Below are 21,749 nucleotides of genomic sequence, written 5' to 3' on the forward strand. Positions count from 1 at the left end.
TATACAGATGGCAGCAAACGAGAGGAGGGTGTAGGAGCTGCTGTAGTCGCTCATCATCTTAATAGAAAATTGTATACTAAAAAACTAAAGCTTCACCCTACTTGTTCTGTGTTTCAGGCAGAGCTCCTGGCCATTAAGCATGCTTGCGAATGGGTTCTCAAAGGTGAGCATACTCCGGCTGTAGTAATGTCCGACAGCAAGTCTTCCTTAATGGAAATTAGCAACCCAAACAGCACCAACTCGCTGGTCGTCGATATTCACGCATCTTTACATGAAGCTGATTCACGAGGCTTGACAATATCCTTCGCGTGGCTCCGCTCTCACGTCGGAATCGACGGCAATGAAGCAGCAGATACTGCCGCTAGAGCCGCGGCTGTGGGACGCTCCGCGACTGCATTCTCACTATTCCCTATGTCCTACGTAAAACATCATTATCAAACACTGGGCAAGGACGCAGAGAGACGGATGTTTGAAGACCCTAACAAGTGCTGCCACCTAAAAAAGTGGTGCCCATCATTTGATATACTCCAAGAGGTCCTAAGCGTATTGAAACCTGACTTTTACATTACACAACTTTTAAGTAACCATGGCTATCATAAGGAATACCTTTGCAGATTTCATATAACAACTGATGAATTATGCCCATGTAATAACACCGACATTCAGAACCTTGAACACCTCCTGAAATACTGTCCCCGTTTCGCCAGCAGCCGTTTAAATCACCAACTAGCGTGCCAACTATTAAACATTACGGAACCATACTCTCTTCAGCACATAATCAAGAAGGAAAACAGTACTAATTCATTCAAAACGCTTTTGGTAAATATAATAGATAGCCTAAAGGCATTTAATAACACGTAATAATAAACTTATACAAACTATATTTATATATATTCCCCCTGATATATTATTATGTAAGTATCATAGACCTAAATACATATATATTTATATATATTTAACTATCCAGTGCTTCTAATAAAATGCGCTCAAACTTTATATGTGTTATAATACAATTCTTCATATGCGAAAACCAAGGGGAAAACCCGATGTAAACCACTAGCATTGGGATTTTCAAATACCCTTACATAAAAAAAAAAAATAAAAAATAAAAAAATATTACAAATATCTATTACATTGCGGTTCAAAGATAAAAATAACGACAAAAATGTCGGTAAACATTTGCTTATGGAATGGCGGAAGGGTGTGGTTTGCAAATATGACACCTTGTCAACGAACGATAAAACGTAAGATATAATCATAAAATTTAGACCAATGAAATTTAAAAAAAAATATTAGACAAGTACTAAAAAGACAAATGGACAGTATTATTGTATTATCACAATTATTGCGTATCAGTCACTTTCCAGTAGCATATCAAACAATACCGCAACTACGTTCACGTGTACTTAGATATATTTTACACGTATTATTTTTTATATCCGGTTGATGGACTCAGTATTGTAATAATCAAGAATTATCATATCCGCCACCACTCAAGGACTTCGCTCCCTGACTTGGCCTCGCTGTCTTTTGCAAGCTATCGGCGTATTTACTTATTTTAATCAAAATAATTATAAACAAATTAAATTATATATTCAACTATTTGTGTGTTTGTACCTACTGTTGAATTTTGCATTTATTAAATCTATCATTCAGTACTTACTTCGAAAAACCAATTAAATATGTGTAGTCTTTCTATTTTACAACTTTATTATAGGAATATATAGATTATATTTGTTTTTGAAAATAAAACTGTATATAATACAATGCAACATTTGCCTTCGTAATTCATTATAACAGATAGGAACGATCTAAAATGCAGGTTTCTTACATTATTTACTGCTATCTCACATATCGTCATCACTTTTTTATTCACAGATACTTTTAACATCGTACCATGTAATAATAGTTAACCGTCTCATCTAAAAATAACATTTTATAGAAATCGTTCCCTATTCTCAAAGCCCCGTGTGCTATCATTTTGACACTTCGATAAATCATCTTTTATTACTCGGTCCCCATTGTTTGCTCTGCTGTTATTTGTTGTAACCCCAGCTTGCCTTCAGTCTATTTTTAAGTGCTTTTTATTATTTTTGGTATGAGTAGATCATATGAGTAAATAATTCGTATAGATATCTATGTAGAGATAATTATAGAATATCTATTTACCTATAGTAGATAGAAAATAAACATGTTTACAGCCAAGAAATCGATATAATTAGATAACGTTTAAATTTTTAAATAATTCACCTCTGAATACCTCACGCTGTCAACGGTGTCATATTATTTGAACAGGTTACCGCGATACCGTGGACGATGAACTGGGAATGTTAATATTAGATTTGTAGCACATTATCACTATTAGCTTCACGGTCGAACTTACACACAAAATTACAATTCGTAACGGCTTAGTTCGGAACTATACCAGATTCTGTGTCAATGATTTCATTAACGATTTCACAATCTTCGTTATCTCTAAATAGTAAATAAAGTCGCTGTTCACATCTGTTTGTTTCTCCGCTTTCTTCTTCTAAACCACGCAACGGATTTTGATACGGGTTTCACTGTCATTTAGATATTTTTTAGGGAAGATTCGTATATTGAATATACATTTTCAATGAAACTTTTGTATAAACAGATTAAAATTTCACCTGTACGTAGCCAGGGCAGATCGCTAGTAGAATATAAATAAGATTATTATTATATCTAAGATTATGATAAGATTATTGTCATGTCTATGATATATGTACAGTAAATATTAGTCCATTAAACAGTCTATTTAAAAAAAAATAAAAGACAGCATTTCTTAATAGCATTTTCAGCGGGGTTTTGTACGGCAGGTGTTTACTATTAATAAAAACTTACATAAGAGCAAGTAGGTTAGTGGTAAATGACACGCACAGTTTTCATATATATACTAATATTTGCGTCATCTATCTCAATCTATATCTATAGATGAATCACTTGAAATCTAATTATTGACGAGATGAGATCATTACAATGTCTCATCCTTGCCCTTATCCTATATTTGGATTTGTTTTGTTTTTGCACAGTCAATAACGAGATAATGTTATTTTAGACATAAGCTAGTAATCGTACATTGTAAATATAAAAGCTACTTTGTATCTTATCTTCAAACAACAAACTGTTGCTGCTACCTATTGGGTCTAAAGTGCTTAAGAGCGTTCATATCGCAGTTTATAGAAGTGTGTATAATTCAAATAATATTAATAATATTGTAAATTCTTATTTTATTTTTTTATAATAATTTGAATAATTTTCATTATTTATGATTGATCCAAGGAGTACTTTATTAACTAGCTGAAATGTTTATTACGCAATAAGATTATTATAATGCTATCACTGAAAATTTTAATTTTAAAAGTAATAAAAGTATTTGAAATCTTTCGAAGCAAAATATGAAGTAGGCGTAAAACTTTTAGGCTTGTGTGCTACTTATTCCATAATTAACGTTTTAGTATATTATTAGAGCACTTTTTGAGTAGTACATCAGAAATAATGAAAATTATTATAGAAAATTATAACTCAACATTTTGACAATTTTCGGTATGGACCCTCTTAATAAAGGAAAGCTGTGTAGTAAACCAGTAATTATACCTAACACAGCGAAGTGCTGGTGAAAGTAAAAATGGTAGGAAAAAATAATAAGATCCATACATTGCAGTGAATGTAGAACATTTTGGATCTCAGTTAAATAATTTTGGTTCACTTAATCACAAGATCCGACAAAATTCTAAGTAAATATCATCCGTTATGTCTGCGAGGTTCAGCATTCTACAACTTTAAGGAGTAAGTAGGTAATATTATGGAAATCGAGATAACACAAACTACTAAAATGATGTAGTGACATGCCTGGACATACTCAACCTTACATGATGAAATACAAGGGTTCTGTATTGGTCATTCTCATGTTAGTGAATATGTACTAATTACATAGCAATTTTATGATAAAATCAGAAAATCTTTATTATATATTATAGATATTTAACAGATATACGTAGGTTCTATTTTTAACACCTGTAAAGGCATTATTATGTTATTTTCACAGGATTTGCAACCAAAAAAGTAAACCAAACAACATGTAACATCACGTGAAATTATTATATCCATTGAATGCCGCTATAGTGTAGGTGTAACCTACGTAAAGCACACACGTGGTGTGGTGGCAGCACAGGCGCAACTTGATGACGCTAGAACGAACGCAAGCAAGCGAGACAATCACACGGTAAAGGTAATACATACCTCCGCTGATGTCGTATAACATCACGCCATCGCTACTAGCCAATCACTACGACCGTTTGTGGCGCGAAACGAAACAGCGGTGTTTCGTATCGTAAGGCCAGTGCCGTCAACGTTATACCTATATATACTGTTATGATAACAAAATTAATGTACATGTACGTAAAATTTAATTTGAAATAACAAATAAGATTTGCTGTTTTTTTCATCCTCAGGATGTTGTAAGAGGTGACTAAGAGTACAAATTGAGAATTTATTTTATATCAATTTCATTAAGTTTCACCACAATCTCACCTGATCTCGTCTAAGGTGGTACACGCAAACTCAAATAATGCTTATTCACTCTAACCTTGAAAAGTCTCATATTAAAAGAATCTTGAAAACAAACGTTAGAAGTGAATTCCTGTCCTTAACTGTTCGTTTGTATAAGAAATAATGAAGCGAAGCAATTGGTACGATTTGGTGGAACGTTAACCACATAACTTTGAAGCGTAAAATTTGAAGGAAGAATAAAGTTATGCTGTTCTCGCGCACACTCTAAAATGCAATCTGTAGAACATTGACTAACAAGGCACTATATAAGGATGAGCAAGACTCTAGAGCTTTTTAGCAACAAGTGTCTCATTCGCAATGAAACTTCCTATATTTTGTTGTCAATAGAGTCTATAGCATCAAGCTGGTATTGGGCGAATTCATCCCACAAGTCGGAATAATTCGGAAACCAGTACAAGAAAACAAGTATATGGCCGCCTGCGTGCCAAAAGATAACATTAAAAAAAACTACTTTAATTTTTAATGTTTATTATTATAAAGGGCATCAAACCGGGAAAAAAATCAGTTTTTGGCGAAATCGGCCCAGTAAACAACTTGTAACGATTTTTTAAAAAACGCCCGTCAGGCACGGCCCTGCATAAGCATTGCATTCATTCGACTTTTAAAAAATAGACCATTCAACTTCCTTGACTAGGGAAATATAAATAATACAATGTGTAAGGAGTATTTTTTTTTTTTTGTTAGAAATATCAAATTTATTATTAGTAGTAGACATTTATTATCTATTTTAGAATAAACCATCAATTAGTAAACTAAAGGTAATCTTAATTGCATTACGCGCGCCATTATATAAAAAAATTTAAACCAAAATCAATATACAAGACAGACGAGAATCAAGACATAAAATAATGGAGAAGACAGACTCCACAGCTTAACACCTTGAACCAAATTATCTGTTTATTAAGACTAATTAAACACCCTCAGTGACAATGGCAAATGACAGCTTAACAAGCGAGGTCGCCGTGAGCTCAGTACAACAAGTTGGTAAGACACTTATTTGAAAGACATGTAAATATTAATAATTGTATACACTGTAAGAAGTTTTATTATCCACTTGCTTTTAACGTGCCGTTTAGTTTATTTCAAAAGGATTACAACAATGTTAGCATTACAAGAAACAGATCCATTCATCAAAGGTATAAAAGTTTAAAGCACAAGGTCAATAAACATTAAAGCTTAAGCCCAAACATGTAATATTACTAATTAGTTAACGACATCAAATATACATGAGAATAAGTTTTTATTACATAAAAAAAGATCAAAACCAGTTAAAATTAGAGAAGATATCACACAACATATAAAATATGCAATACAAATATGAACCTCTTCTTTTTTGAAGACGGTAGCTTGGATGCCACTTGTACAATGGAGAATTGTTTATTATTAACACTCCGCGCATGACTCCTATAATTATTACAAGTAGATTTTGTAACAATAGGAGTCAGTACTAAAGGCTTTGCATTATTAAGAAACTGCACTAATAAGGCCGGATAAGTACAAAAGGAAGCAAACATTTGAAAAAGTAATGCAAAATAAAGCTTTGATATATTTCGCTAATAAAGCTTGACAAATTTTGCCACAGGGTTTATATTCTGCAGCTATCTCTCTTAAAATTTTTCTTAAGTTCCTTCAGAATCGTCCTGTATACATTCATTCCCGTGTTTTACATTTTTGTTTAAATAATAATTAGCCAATATTACTAAACTGAAAAGCTTGGAGGTACATTATATCGTAACCATAAAGATTTAAATCGATTTGATCGATTTTTCATGGTCATCGAATAGATGACAAGGTGAAAATATAAAGATAATTTTACAAAGAAAAATGTAAATAAAACTACAATATTACAGTGGAGGTTTTTTTTTAGGAGATGATTCGTGAGGATGAAAAGGCAAGTCATTTAACCTATCGTGACGAATTTAACGACAAATTAGTCACGATAGTTTCCAGGGGGATTCGCGTGGAGGTCGACCTGAAAGAGTATATTGATAGCAATGGGGCCTAACAACCCATTATCAACAAACATCCTATTACTGTATTGGTTACCTCCTGCAGTGAAGGTTGACTACCTATTTACAGTGCCAAACACAGGATATAATGAGATTTCTCCACATGTAATTGCACTTGAAATTGGATTTAGGTGGTAATGCACCCGAGAAATTTCCTACAAATGGGGTTGTTTGCTGTAGATGACGGATCACCCCAGGGGTTTAATAAAGCCGGGAATACAGCATATACACACACAACATTGCATACATAATGCGGAGGAAGAAACCTTTAATTATCCTCTATGGATGATTAACGGAATAATAAATTAGATTATAACAATTTTGAAAAAAAATATACAGATATAATTATCATTATTACGATTTAACTTTAACGTTATTTATAATTCATTGATGGACTGCACATTTAATGGATTCTCCACTTTTGATATATCCAAGTTAAAAAAAAAATACAAGTAGGTACGCAATATGGACATTTATAGAAATTTTCTTACAACTAAAGCTTTTATTCGTTTTTAGTATACGAGTACACCAAAAGCGGCGTAACAACTCTTCGACATCAGCCTCAAAGAACTAGTACTAGTAATTGTCAACCACGCTCGACAAATAAAAAAAAAAATATCACGATAAAAAATATAACTAACGTATAATTAAGTTTAATGAGAAGCTACGTAACAAACAATAGTGTCTAAAGGTTATACGAGAATCTATTATGTATATTTAAATCACATTTCAACATAATTAAGTCAAAAACCGGTAATTAAGGAGCCAAACTAATAAGTATACTCGTACATCGCGTTATACTCATATATATTATTGAAATGGCATAATTTTTATAAAGCTATTTATACATTTTATTTTGTATTTACATAGGGTACAATCTAAAGTATTAGCAAAATGAAAAAGATTAAAATAAAATTTTTAATAAATGTTTGTGTGTCTTACACACACATTTTTTCAAAATTTTATTCATGATACATAATTCATGGAATTGAAACATATTTTTATCTTAGAATGTTACTATAAATAACTATTATATCCGACTGGCAACAACACGTTTGTTGAATGTATTTTTAATTCATGTATTTAGAGTAAGAGCGTTTGCCAAGCGTGTAAATAGGGTACAATATACCTAGACAATAGACGTAGAAAAGAAGTATGTCATAACCTATGTATTATATAACTTTATTAATGATAGTACTCATAGATATAAACAGTCAATAAAAATAAAAGTAAAATTTCATTCAATTCTTGATTCAGCTCATCTGCACTCACGAACTATTTGAGAAATGGTGGCTAAAATGATAACAAAAATATGAGTTGAGATATATAATTTACTCGAGAAGTTAAGATTTCCTTTTAAAATTCCGCAATGAGTCATGAGCCTACAGTAATGAGTATGCGCAGGTAAATAATGTGCACTGATATTACGTGAGTGAAATATTTTGTCACAAAAACATAATAGATAATTCCAAAAAAATTTTTAACCATTTTCTATGCGATAATGTAATATGGTGTCATGAAGATGTTGACATTTTTTAACTAATGTTAAAGTGACTTTTGTTACAAATATGTAGAAATCTTCAAACAAATGACTCATTGATAATATACGTTCCAGATATGCAAAGATAACAACTGTTTTGTTGATTCGTGAAGTGCATATTTACATTTAATAGGATGAGAGTACCTTTACATGAATTTATAAGCTTATATCGCTTACATACTATAAGACGAGCATATGCTTCACAAAATTAAACATTAATCGTAACAAAAAATAATGCAGGACCAATACGGAAGTAAATGTTCTCCAAAGAGAGTTATCAAAAGCACTACAAAATAGGGGAAGTTAGACAAGTGAAATTTTAGATTAAAGCTTTTGGTTTAAAATAAAAATTAATACGTTTATCTGCTTTTGAAGAAAATACCCTGAAGGAGTGAAATAGGGGTTGAAAATTTGTATGCTAGTTCTGTTATAATTAAAGCTAGACGTACCTATGTAAGTTTAGTTTTAGACTTCTAACGAGAAATAAATAAGTATTTTTCAGCGTTTTTGAAAATTTCGCCCCTCTAGAATACCACACACGAGTAAAGCCGTGGGCAAAACTAATGTTTTATATATATGACCATAACGATTTCGCAGAGAAAACATAAAATGCACCTTACTCAATATGATAAGCGGAATTGTAATACCTGTGTTGTGTTCAATGAATGCAGTGGTCGATGTTCCAGGAAACTTACAATTGATATCATGCGACAAAGTCTAGCTTTACGAATTCAAAGTGAGCATTCAATTTCTCTAAATGGTGACGTCGCACAAAATAATAAAATTTAACAGTAGATAATTACTGTTGTAAAATTTTATTTGTTAATGGCCTAATATAATGGTTATCTACCATTCACATAAAATTATTAAAAATAATTATATTAGCTTGGTTCGATGTTTGTACATAAAATAGCATATTAGCACTTCTTTTATGCAACTTAGAATGGCAAACGAGCTGACAGCCCACCCTATGGAAAGTGGTAACCATCGCCTATAGACATAAACAGTACCATAAACATAACAGAGTATATATACTGTTTCGTCCATGATACCTCCTATGCGTTGATATTCCTTAGGATTAGCATGTTACGCCTCTGTACCCTTAAAATTTACTGCCACATCACACTCTTCAAACCGAAGCACTATTCAAGTCATAACCGTAAGTACATATAAAAAATAACAAGTCTAAAGTCTTTTAACTTTGCAAAAAAAATTATAATGACATTTAATCTTAGACTATTCTAGCTGTTTTATCCATTGTTAGTTATACTATTATATTTTATTGTTATACAAAGATGTACAAAAATAACAAAATAATAAAAAGTATTTAGTATTAAAGTGAACTAAAAATCATTGATTTCTTTTAAAACGTCGACATTGTCTTATAAAAAGAAACTCCAATGTTGTATTTTTATAACCCTCTTAAAACAACTTCCGGAGTTAGTTATGTAGAAGTAAATGTTGTAAAACTTCAAAGAAAATACGCTCTTCATTGTAAAATGAACGAATTAAAAGAAGTAATAAGATCATATTAGACACATATTTAAAAGTGGGGAACCACTGCACTGATTTATTAATTAAAATAAAATTTAAACATCAAAATCATTCTAGCTATTAGCTTGCAAAAAAGCAATCGTCTAGAAGGGATGTTATCTAAGGCGCCATCCGCAGATGCAAAAAATTTCCCCATGTACTTGAAACACAGGTTAAAGAGAGGAAACTCAACATCAGCTGGGTTATCTAATTCACACGTATGAAACAATAAACGCAACGTTAATATTCTGGCATATTGAGTATTAATTTTCATAAATAAAAGTAGTAATAGGTACTCCGAGCTATGATGTATAAGAATGTACAATGAAATCTGTAACTGTAAATTACGTAGTAAGCGATCTAAATATTGAATGAGAGAAATAAAGAAATCAATTTTTAAAGCAAAACAATATTAATTTCGGTTCGTTCTAGTGTTTTTCGTTCGCAGTTTGGGTGCCGAACGGTTAACACTAGGTTTTGAGCAGCGATCAATTAATTTGCCTGAATATGCCTCATTTAGAGGTGAAACACTTGCCGCAAAACGTGCTTGGACAAAATGACAATCGGAAATTGACTAATATGGAGGGTTGTAAAAGTTTAGGTAACAATAATAGTAGTCAATCTTCTAGTGTTGGCAGTTGAACACATACTAATGGTAGCGGAATTAAACAAAATAATTCTATCTATATAACTAGTGATACCGCAAAATCACACCTAGTTAAGTACTTTTTTTTTAGTTTTTTCCTCTTAATTATGGTACTTGCCGTTTTCTTAGGTTGATGGTTTATGATGGTTTTTATTACAATTATACAATAACATTATTCCAAATCTATTCGATTTTCTTATGTTACTAGTACGGTGACTGAATGTATCTGACGAAGCAGACGACAGTGCCAAGTGCAGTTCATGGTAGCCGAAAGTTTACATCTAATATGTACATAACAAAAGTGAAGAACCATGCTATAATTATTTTCGACCAATAGCGGGTGCGTCAACCTCGTTCTTTGAACAAACCAAAGCCGCTATAGACAAACCATTACCGGCGCACGACGCCGACAGTGGGTTTATTGCCACTCAAAATGATACAAGTGTATATTATCACTAACCATAGAACCATACCTACAGTTAATGAGGGATACGGACTATTTACCCACGTATGAACTTTCAAATACGACACAATTTTCATGAAATATTACGCAACCTAGGATGCACTTTATTAGTTTTCAATAAAATCGTGTTACTATGGATATTTATTTTTATCTATATTTAACTTTATTACTTAAGTTACGTTAAGTTAGTTATTACCTTCACATATATTTATTTTATAATAGCAGATATCAGTTTAAGTATTTTCTCTAATGTGTATTTAATATTTATAATAATTACAAATATGTATAGATGCATTCTGCGCTCAGACTTATGTATTATTATAATTTATCGGCGGAACTAATTGGCTACAAGTGCAGTCTCAATGGGCTCTTGAGCTCAGCTCGACCGGTGCGGTACCGTGCTCAGATACTGCGATAAGCCCCACCTTACTGCATGCAGCTGCATCGAATCACTTGAGTATAATAAAGGGATCACTGTTATAGCCTAACTGAAAATTATAACCCCATTTAATGGTTACAGTTCAACTTATAGTTTATCAAAATATTCAACGTTTCTGCGACCTCGACTACATGTAAATCCAATTTTTTTAGGTATACTATTATTGAATGTGTCATAAATGTTAATAGATTCTTAAATAAAACATGGACCACCCAAATAAAAACACGTTACCAACCGCACTCAAGTGAGAAAAGAAAACAATGGTATGAACCGGCGATGGTTATTTTATTTTGTCGTTTAGATAACGTCAAACAAGCTGTGTGTCGAGTACAGTGAGAAACGAATTTCAAAATACAGAATAGTGGCACCTGACACAGGAGAGATTATATCCATACTAGCAGTGAATACTATAAGCCTTTGCCGCAACAGTATACCCAGAGATGAGGTAAATACATATAACCGCTGATCCTACTTGATCTCCTATGATATATTACGATTATAGCCACCTGCGCACATTTGAATTCAACGAGGGTATTTTGTAATTATGTGTTTGTTGTAAACGAATGCAAATTTTTAACCGACTTTAAATTGAGTGATGTTATAAAGTACATTGCATTTATTTCATCTTATTATATAGTATTTTTCAGTGGGAATATCTTTAGTAATCGTGAATTAGTTTTGATGATCTAATCTACTTCCGTGATCATGCTATACTAATTTGAATAAGACAGATTTTATATAGAAAGAAAATATATAAACCGAAACTAGCTCTGCTTGACAAAACAAGATTTTTCACTTGTGCAATAAACAAGTTATTTTACGATTACATAGCTACTTATATATTTACTGAGTTATTAATTTTACATTTTAAAGCCTATGCAAATGGTCAACTTCACTACCAATTTGCCTCAAAGCCCGAGTGTCATAAAATGCCTGCATTATACCCGTACAATGTGTGCTTACTACTTACTAACAAAAAAGTGAATTAAATAAATCTTATGCATAAATTTTAATAATTATTTAAAAGCTGTTTTAAGTAAGATTATCTGATTAATAAAACGAGTAATATTATTTTATTCTGTGGTCATGGAGGTCAATTTAGATTAATCGATTAAAATCTTAACAAATTTTGTCCGACGAAAACACAATCGAACTAAAAAAAATATAAAATAGTAATTTATAATAAATAACTTGTAAATAGGCGAAAGTACACTGGATTTAGTAATTTAAAAAAAAAATTAACGGTTGAAAATCGTTAAGTTATTAGGTACTTAAAAAAGTTGTCCAAACTGTAACATCGTCAAACTGTAGATTACATTTTGCACCATACAAAATTATTATTATTTATTATCTATGGTTCACACCAACCCCACGTTAGGTGACGGGACGCAATAGCACAAAAAGATTAATATAGAAAGGGCGAGAGGCGCGTCGACCTAAGCTTTCACATTCTAATCATTAAACGATGTGCACATCTGGAAATACTTTTATGGGATAGATAGATTATACGTTTACGGGAATAATACCACAATAACACACCACAGATAAATTGAAAAAAGTACATATATACTACAATAATAGTTTAAGACTGTGTTACATAAAAAAGCTGACTTCAATCTTGGCAAAATCAGATATTTTTTTAAAGTAAACTAAAAAGAGTAATATTGTGTATTTATTATCTAAGTATTTTTTTATAAGCATAAAGTTTAACATTGACTCCTACAGTAGGCTGAGTCCGTCCTGTATAATTAAAAAAAAATCAATTATTTAAAAACTAAACTCCTTAACGGATTTTTGATAAAACTTCTATGGAATCTGAAATCTGAAAGTATATCCTTTCAGATAAAATAGTTTCCCGAATCGGTTTAGGCGGTTTCAAGTAATCGGGGAACATACGTAAAAAAAAATAAAGATTACGATGAGATAAGATTAAGTCTTTCGCGTTCTTTTTTTTTTTTTGAAATCATTTAATATTTTAATTATTATGCATAATATTTTACTTACTGCCACAAATAATAAAAAAAAAAAACAGGGCAAGAGGCGTCGATAAAAATATAATAAAAAAAAGTAAAACAATATATATGTGTACTGAAAATTTTAATCGTAAGTAATAATTAAAAATTATTAAACATTACTGGTATAACTCCGCAAACATTTTTTGTGTATATGTATTTATGTACCATATAATTCACGTAACTATATCGATGATGATTTCAGTGATTTGCGATCGATAGCGTTTATTCTCATGTTGATTCTATACTAATTTTAACTAAACTTTTATTGATTTTTTGTGGATTAAAACAATTATGTTGAAAAATAACTAGTATATCGAAACCACGTATACGTAATCGACCCGCATTAGACCGGTTTTTTCAATTTACCTATGTCACTACAGTGATGACAATGCATTTTAGGAGCCCACTAACTCACGTACCCATCTCTACCTACTAAAATTAATCGTCCGTATGCTTTGTGTTAAGATGACTTAACCATTTCTAAGCAGCTTATTGTCATAACCCAACGATGTTTTTCTGGTATGTGAATGTGTATTGTATATTTTCTGTACAACCTCCATAACATAAATTACACATATATGTCCTTACATAACAACATAGTTACATAGAAATATAAATACATGTTTCTAATACACGATGAAAATATTTTTAAATAATTAATACTAATAAAAAAATTCATCTTCCGTCAAATTGGTTTGATTAGCTTCAAATTGACATGTCTCTTGCATTATTACTGTAATGTAGTCTATTGCATTGGTACTGAGTATCACAAAAGTAAAATCTTATGATACGACAGCCCATCGTCCGAATGTTAGGGTGCCATATAGCAATAGCATAGGGGTTATAATGGGCGAAACAGTATAGGTATTCCGTTATGTGCATGGTATTACTCATGTCTATAGACGACTGTTACCACTTTCCATCAGGTAGGCCGTCAGCTTGCTCGCCATTCTAAGTTGCATAAAAAATGGTACTGCTACGATTGAAGTCGGTGTTGTTTTGTGAAACAAAATCCTAATAGTTTATGTAAGTATAAAAAATAATAATATGCGAGTCAACAATTATCTTACAGGAACATATGTATTTATCAATTATTTATAAAAATAAGCAAACAATCTACGTACCTACTTAGATAATTTTATCTTTTTATTGGAATTTCTTGCGCATTATAAAAAATTACACTCAATATTCTATTTGATAATGTACTTTTATCTGTATAATCTGATTAAGTATGTTAAATGTCCTACTATGTTATGTTGTTAGAAATTAAACCAAACTGCTCAGAAATTAAGTTCCTATTTTTTATTTGTATTGTCCTTTACCAATAACAAATGAAAAACTTTTTATCGTCGTAAATTAAAATGATAATATTATATTTATTTATTGTCTACGGAAAGTTATGTATTATATTATGTATAACTTTCCGTAATTACATTACATTAATATAATTTTATTGTCATTCAAATAAGTTGTGTGTGAGTGAGAATCAGTTGGGGTTACAGCATGGGGTTCTTCAAAAAGAGGCGTATTCAACGTAACATCGCTGGTGTTATAGGCGTCGAAGAAGGGCCGATGCTTGTTTGCCACCTTAGTAGTATAAAAAATGTTATACGATAGACTCCTCCGATTAGTTAAAAAAAAAGTATTAAGATATAAATAAAAATCTTATATCCCTTTCAAAATTTTTCTCAAATTACATATAATAGTCATGGTGTTACATTGCGAGTGATATACCTATATATGTACTAATAAAATGAAGTCCCTTCTTAAAAAAACCCTTTCCACCTTTTTAAAAACTTGAAATAGAGTTAGCAACACGTAGTTCGCAATATGTACTAATAAAACGGACTCTACTGTGTCAACACAGATATTTATCTAACCTAAACCGATCAAGTTAAATTAATTCAGTGGAGACACTGTGTCTAACAGTATCTGAAGTTTCGATTTGCATACCTATAAGTGCATAGGTACTAAGGTATCTAAATTTTTATCAGTAATATAAATTGTAATCAGATATATCGTAGACATTAATTATAATCGTTGATATTAAATAATAACGACCCACTCCGATTTTTTTTTGTTTTTTAAATTAAATACAGCCCATGTTACTCGCTGATATAGTTAATATCTATAGCTGAAAAAAATTTTAAAATCAGTTAATTTTTTTTTTTTTGCATTTATCTATTAAATAATAATATAATTATTGATATAGATTCAGAAAATAAACCAAAGAAACAGTATTCAAAGGATTAATACACTTTGAATACTGTTTCTCTAGTACTGATCTGTAGTAGTATCTGGTTTATTTGTTTTTCTCTCCTATCTGTTAGGACATTGTAGGGAGAAAATTAGTGGTGGATTACATATTGAATTCTTGCTCCATCACGGCACGGATTTATAACAATACCGTCAATTCAATTTATGTAGAATCCATCTTAGAACCATAAGACCAGGTGTTCTCTGTCCTGTCGCACGCGACCGATATGTGAAGACGCATCAGCTAGGATGCTGGCCGCCGTCGGTTGCGGGTGTATGGGTTCTCTAATCAGTTATGTTTGTGAATGCTACTTGAACATTCTTCTTTGCATTCAGAACAAAATAAAAGAAGAATTAGTAACATTGTTAGTTTTAAAAGACGATTATGTACTTTTGTTATTATCATCACAAAAAAGAAATGCATGTCATTAAGTAAATTAACAGTTTATTTTCTTTGTTAAAATTAATTTTTAATATTGGGACGTTACGGTGTACACACGTCGTTATTATACAAAAATGATTGTGGCAAACTCGTGCGACGAGTAACCTTCGCCCGCTGTGCTTCCCGCCGCGGGCAACATTTCTGGGAACCCGATCCCGAACGTCCAAAACATATAATTCGAACGTCGTCGGCTGCGAACACACGTCGGTCGCTCACCAGCCGCAATGGATGCTCAGAGAAGCACCTAAGGTCAAATAACTCTTAAAGATTAGGAATAATAGGTAGTATGTATAAATCAGAATAACAATTGATTTGCGCCACCGCCGTGAGTATTTTTTCTGTCATTGTTATGTAAATAATACAATGTATTTTACAGATTAGTTATACGACTAGTTTATATTGGAGCAAAAACTATGAATGAGCTAAGAAACAGTGATTGGCGCGTATAAATTAACCCATGAGGGCTAATAGAGATGACATTTACAACTAGTAAGTAATTATTAAGAAATAATCATTGTCATAAATATTGCGAATAATTTATTGCCTATTTAAAATAAAAAATAATTAAAATTTGTAAATTGGGCAGGGGAACTACAACGGCCTCTAGTACTTAATCTATTTTCTATTTTATTCATACAGTAACCATATCCTGCGACGCTGCCTAGTGGGTTAAATAAATCCTTAAAATCGTTATGAACGTTTATAAGGAATAAAATTTAGTTTCAAATATGGATTATTTCCTTAAATAGTCACTAACGATACAACTGTTAATGCATATATAGTACTTCTAAACATGTCTTTATCCATAATCCAAAAACTCGGTCCTGATCCTAGAGTCGGATTAATTTATACGATGGCATTTCTGGTTTAATTTTGTTTAGTGATCAATCACCTTAAGCATAGCATAATCATAGTAAGAATTAAAAATAATAATTAGAAAAAAAAACAAATCTAGTTCTATTAAATAAAGTTTCGCTGTGATATGAAATTGAAATATCATTAAATAAGGAACGGAAGGAACACCACATATCTCTTAGATAAATATATTCGTATTCATAAGAGATTTAATTATTATACCTGTTAGAGCACACAAAGTACAAACCTCTGCACTATACATCTTTTTATCCCTTCGCATCTGCTATTGCCAAAATGAAACTCTGAAGTTATTAAGATTTTAATCAAGATTACGCTAATTTGAGGGTTTGTTAGTGTGGTGGCAACTTGTTGATCGGTCCTTGGGGAGAGCAACCCCTTCGTATTTTACCCTAACTGATGAAATACAAAACATACGGCAATATTGTGTTTACACTCCCCACACTATAGCATACATATATTTTCTTATTTACATCTACACTATTGCGTATTTTCAAAACTTTATTAATAGATGTTTATGTTATGATATATAGTGCTGTAAAGAGCCTTTCTAACTCTCAAATAAAAATAGTAGTGCACGCTTTATAGTTTTCAAAAATTTTATGATTAATCAACGAATAGTAGGTTTATCGCTTTTAAATATTTTTTATTCTTACTATTCATACTTTTCCTTACTGAAATTATGATTGTGAAAGTGAGTATGTTACTTTATTACCTCTATTCGCCTCCATCAATTGTCATGAAATTTGAATACATGTAATATTTGGGACGGAGAAGAACATAAACTACTTCTCATCCCGGTCAATTACGGCTACGCCGACGAAGTGGCGGGTAATTATGTAGTTAAAAAATTTGTATAGTGAGTTACCACACAATGTCTTTTAGACAACAAAAGTTCTAAAGTGCACTTACTACAGTAAAATTTCCGTTACAAAACTTCAAATGTAAAACAAAAATAATGTACAGTGAAAACGTTACACGGATGTAGGTAACATTGTTCCCTATATTCAAAAGGGGATATTGTGTGCAGTGAAGAACAAATATAGGTACCCATGAGCCTATGCACGTGAGTAGACACTAGAGATTAGTTCTCTGATTACGTGACGGCGACCCCTTCTGGGTGTTCAGCTTTCATTAATAAAGATTTATTGATGTTATGCATTTATTTGTTACATACGTACTCATTCATAAAATAATCTGATAAATAAAGCGATGGGAATGTTCAAATGAATATCATTTAAACATTACTTTATTTTATTGACGTTTAAAGATATTGTGTTTGTCAGTAAGTAAGCAAATATAACGAAAAAATATTCACATAATTTAAAATTGTTGTCCCAAAAAGACACCCTATTTCATTAAAAAGCAAATCCTTAAAATCTATACAGAAGAATAAACTTTTTAACTAAGCAACAAATGACAATCACTACTGAATTAGATTCCCAAACTGGATAAGCTAATTTCATTATCTATAAAACTGTTAACTTATCGTAAAATAAATCCAACTTGCCGACAGGACTCATATCACACAACTGTAAGAACGTGCCGAAAGCATTTCCAATCACGTCACGGAACCATTTTATTCCAACTAATACTCGTAATGTCCCACGCCACATTTCCATCTTAATAATTCTACACAACATGCTTGAAAACAATTTAACTCTCTGACAATGCCGCATCGCACGCCAACGTAAAGTCGTATCCAATCGTCATAAAAGCTATAGAACGATCGCAAGCACATAAAGATCCACTGTTTTTCTAAAAGGACTTGAGGCTATCATAAAGTTAACGACACTGTTATTGCATTATATGGGATTAAACGAATATTTCGTAACAGGTTTCCTTTCTAGACGTAATTCTAAAGATAAAAGGATACTACGCTAATACACATAATCCCATTATAAAACTAGCTACTAACTATGAGTACTAAGATGACTTTATTGCGACATGAAAAATTCTTGAAGCTTTAAAGTCTGATAAAATTTATTAGCAACCAAATTAGGTAAGGCTAAAAATAGACAGGAAAATTACATTTTCGAAAACAATCCTTATAAACCTGAAAGGTTGCAACTACATCATACGAAACCTACTTACAAATGAGTTTTAAATGTAAATTAAAAACAGTTATATTATCCATTATGATGACTATAATCCTACTAATACATATTATAAATAGAAACGCTTGTTGATATTGGACGTTCGTTGCTCGATTAAGCTTTAATAGAACGAATTTGAGATTTTTTGACTCAGATAGATAGAGCATACCTAAATATCCTACGTTAACATATTGGATACTTTATATCCTAATAATTTAACCTAACCACGTCGATAAAGCCATGTGGCCCCGGCATAGAACGTACCACCCCTTCCAGTCCCGTAGATATCGTAAGAGGCGACTAAAGGAACTAATGGTCGAGGGATTAAGCAGCAATATCCCTCTTAAAACATAATTAAAGCTTAACTGCGTTTGCCAATCCTCCTGCCAAGCGTTGCAACTACTGGCAAAGCCTTCCAAGGGGGAGGTCTATATTTAATATGTTAAAGACGCAATTAATAGATGGTAATTGTGCAATAACTATACACCACAGTCTTATTTATTTTAGACCTGTTATTTCAATCAATAACATTATAATTATAGGAAAACATGAAATAAAGAACTATTTAGAAATAAATCGAAGGAAACATTTATTAATAGATTTTAATTTTGCGATACACATACCCCTATGATTTACCTACTATATTTTAATAATTCACTTATTCATTTATCTCGTTAGTGGACAATGATTGTTTGTATGTAAAGGTATAAAACCTATCTATCTGTCTATATTATTTATCTGTCTGAGGGGCCGATTAAGAAGCAAAATCTACACCATGAGGTTTTAGCCGACAGGAGTTGGGCAGTTCCTATTTGTCTCCCCTGAAGCGACTAATATACTCTATGACGAATTTGCTTAAATTAAAAAAGTATACCTCTAGTATTATTATTGTATTAATATTATGCTATATCGAATTTTACTAATTTGTCGAAACATTTGAACTACACTAAATTGTCGAAATAAACCATGATATGATAAGATTGAATAATCCGAATTTCTAGTATTAAAACACGGTAAAACAAATGACGTAAGACATACCGAAATAATGAAGATGTTAATTTGTTGACGATTGAGTTGCATAAAATCCGCATAGAATTATCAATATCATGTCTATTATCAAGTCTTTAATAATAACAACACTAAAATGTTAACGATGTTAAATAATGATTCAACATATCTAATTGCAGGTTATTCACTTCTCGGGATTTTTATCTTTTCAATTATGACATGAATGTTACAGACACTGTTACACATGTTACACTACCCTACAATTGTATTTTTTTTATGGTTCTAATAAATACATTTTTACTTTTTACTTTACTTTACTGAAAAGAATTTTTAATTGTAAAATTCAACCGACCGAATCCTGCCGTAGTATCGACTATTTTATTTCAGTTTCTATAACTAAAATGTTTACATTCTTAATTTCAAACGCCACAGGGAGTGTTAAAAGATATATTTATTACCGAATCCTTCCCAATGTTAATTGGAAAACAAAATGACCTGTCATTTAGTACTGTTTATTCTTGCAGCCATGTGTGCCTATGAATTAATTATGTAGTAGGTATGCGTTGGTTACTCAAATACCTATGTAATATTAGAAGATCGAGTTCTATAGCCAAACCGAAACCAAGTTATTTTTAGTTTATTAATAACAACACATATGTCTATAGGTTTCACCTATAAAAAAATTCATTCTGCGCACAAAACTCTAAAACAAAATATGTCAATGAGCCCATGATGTACGTACATAAATAGCTAAGTCTCTTTTGTAGAGAGATTTGGAATATAAAAATTTAATGTGTATCAAATCACTGACAAAGAAAATAAAAAGAATGGTGATCAATTAGCCAAAACAACAACAAAAAAAAGAGTGGCAAAATTAAGTCAATCCTGTAAGGAGGGAGGAAAGGAATTATTAATAATTAGGCCTAATGACCTTATTAGAGGAAAAGAGATTGTTAGTAATGAGGTCAAACTGCCCCATTACTAGTGCCTTATCGGGTCGACCTCCACACGGTTCCCCCTAGAAACAATCATGATTAATTTATTTGATGTAATTCTTCATGATGGGCTAATTGACCCGCCTTTTCATCCTCACCGATCATCTCTCACTGGTGCCCTGTCAGTGTAACAATATCCTCTCTCCTGTAATAAATACTGTCACTGTCAAGGGTAAATATTACGTTTATATGGAGTGACTACATATCTAGACATATTCTTACAGTCTCAGGATAAATCAGGCATGACTGGAGGGTCAAAATCGATTGATCACTTACAACTTAACGATCATGTGTTGGTTATTTATACATAATTAAGAAAATATCAGAAATGGATAATAATAGCCACAAAATAAAATTAATTGTTGTCCATAATTAAAATAATATAGCCAACTACATGAAATACATTTATTCAACCATCACCGAATTACATAACCCCCAGAGAATCAAGGCATGTGGCGGCAGCAAAGCAAACAATAAAAGCAAAAAATGCATTAATATAACAAATATGGACTTTATAATGTGCATACTATATGATTATATATTATTAAAAACAAATAAAAGCAAAACATTTATTCTATATTATGTGGATTCTAGTTACCTTTATTAAAGAAATTTATTTATTATTATTATTATATACATTTATAACTAACTTGCACACTTTCAATGCACATTTTGGATATATATCAAAAAACTATCTACCTATTAAAAACTAAAATGAAAAAAAAAATGTAAAATTCCCTATTACTATTACTACTACTATATAATAATATCCTTAAGTTACTAAAAATAATTAAATCAAATTAATTAATCGCCATTAGAATTGATTTGTCTAATGTCTTTG

The 21,749-nt window shown here is 31.4% G+C and overlaps 1 protein-coding gene and 1 long non-coding RNA gene across 4 annotated transcripts in view; one reads left to right on the forward strand and one right to left on the reverse strand.

Moving 5' to 3' along the window:
* LOC113520487 (protein spinster) overlaps positions 1-21,749 on the reverse strand; it is a 37,615-nt gene that overhangs the window by 13,910 nt on the left and 1,956 nt on the right. The gene's annotated exons all lie outside the window — the stretch shown is intronic.
* On the forward strand, positions 14,749-20,100 carry LOC128201169 (uncharacterized). Its single transcript, XR_008253098.1, has 3 exons — positions 14,749-15,213; positions 16,313-16,425; positions 19,653-20,100. It is a non-coding gene; the product is annotated as an uncharacterized LOC128201169 (long non-coding RNA).

Source organism: Galleria mellonella, unplaced genomic scaffold (genome assembly GCF_026898425.1).
Source record: "Galleria mellonella isolate WM207_F2 unplaced genomic scaffold, CSIRO_AGI_GalMel_v1 utg36, whole genome shotgun sequence".
Taxonomy (NCBI): domain Eukaryota; kingdom Metazoa; phylum Arthropoda; class Insecta; order Lepidoptera; family Pyralidae; genus Galleria; species Galleria mellonella.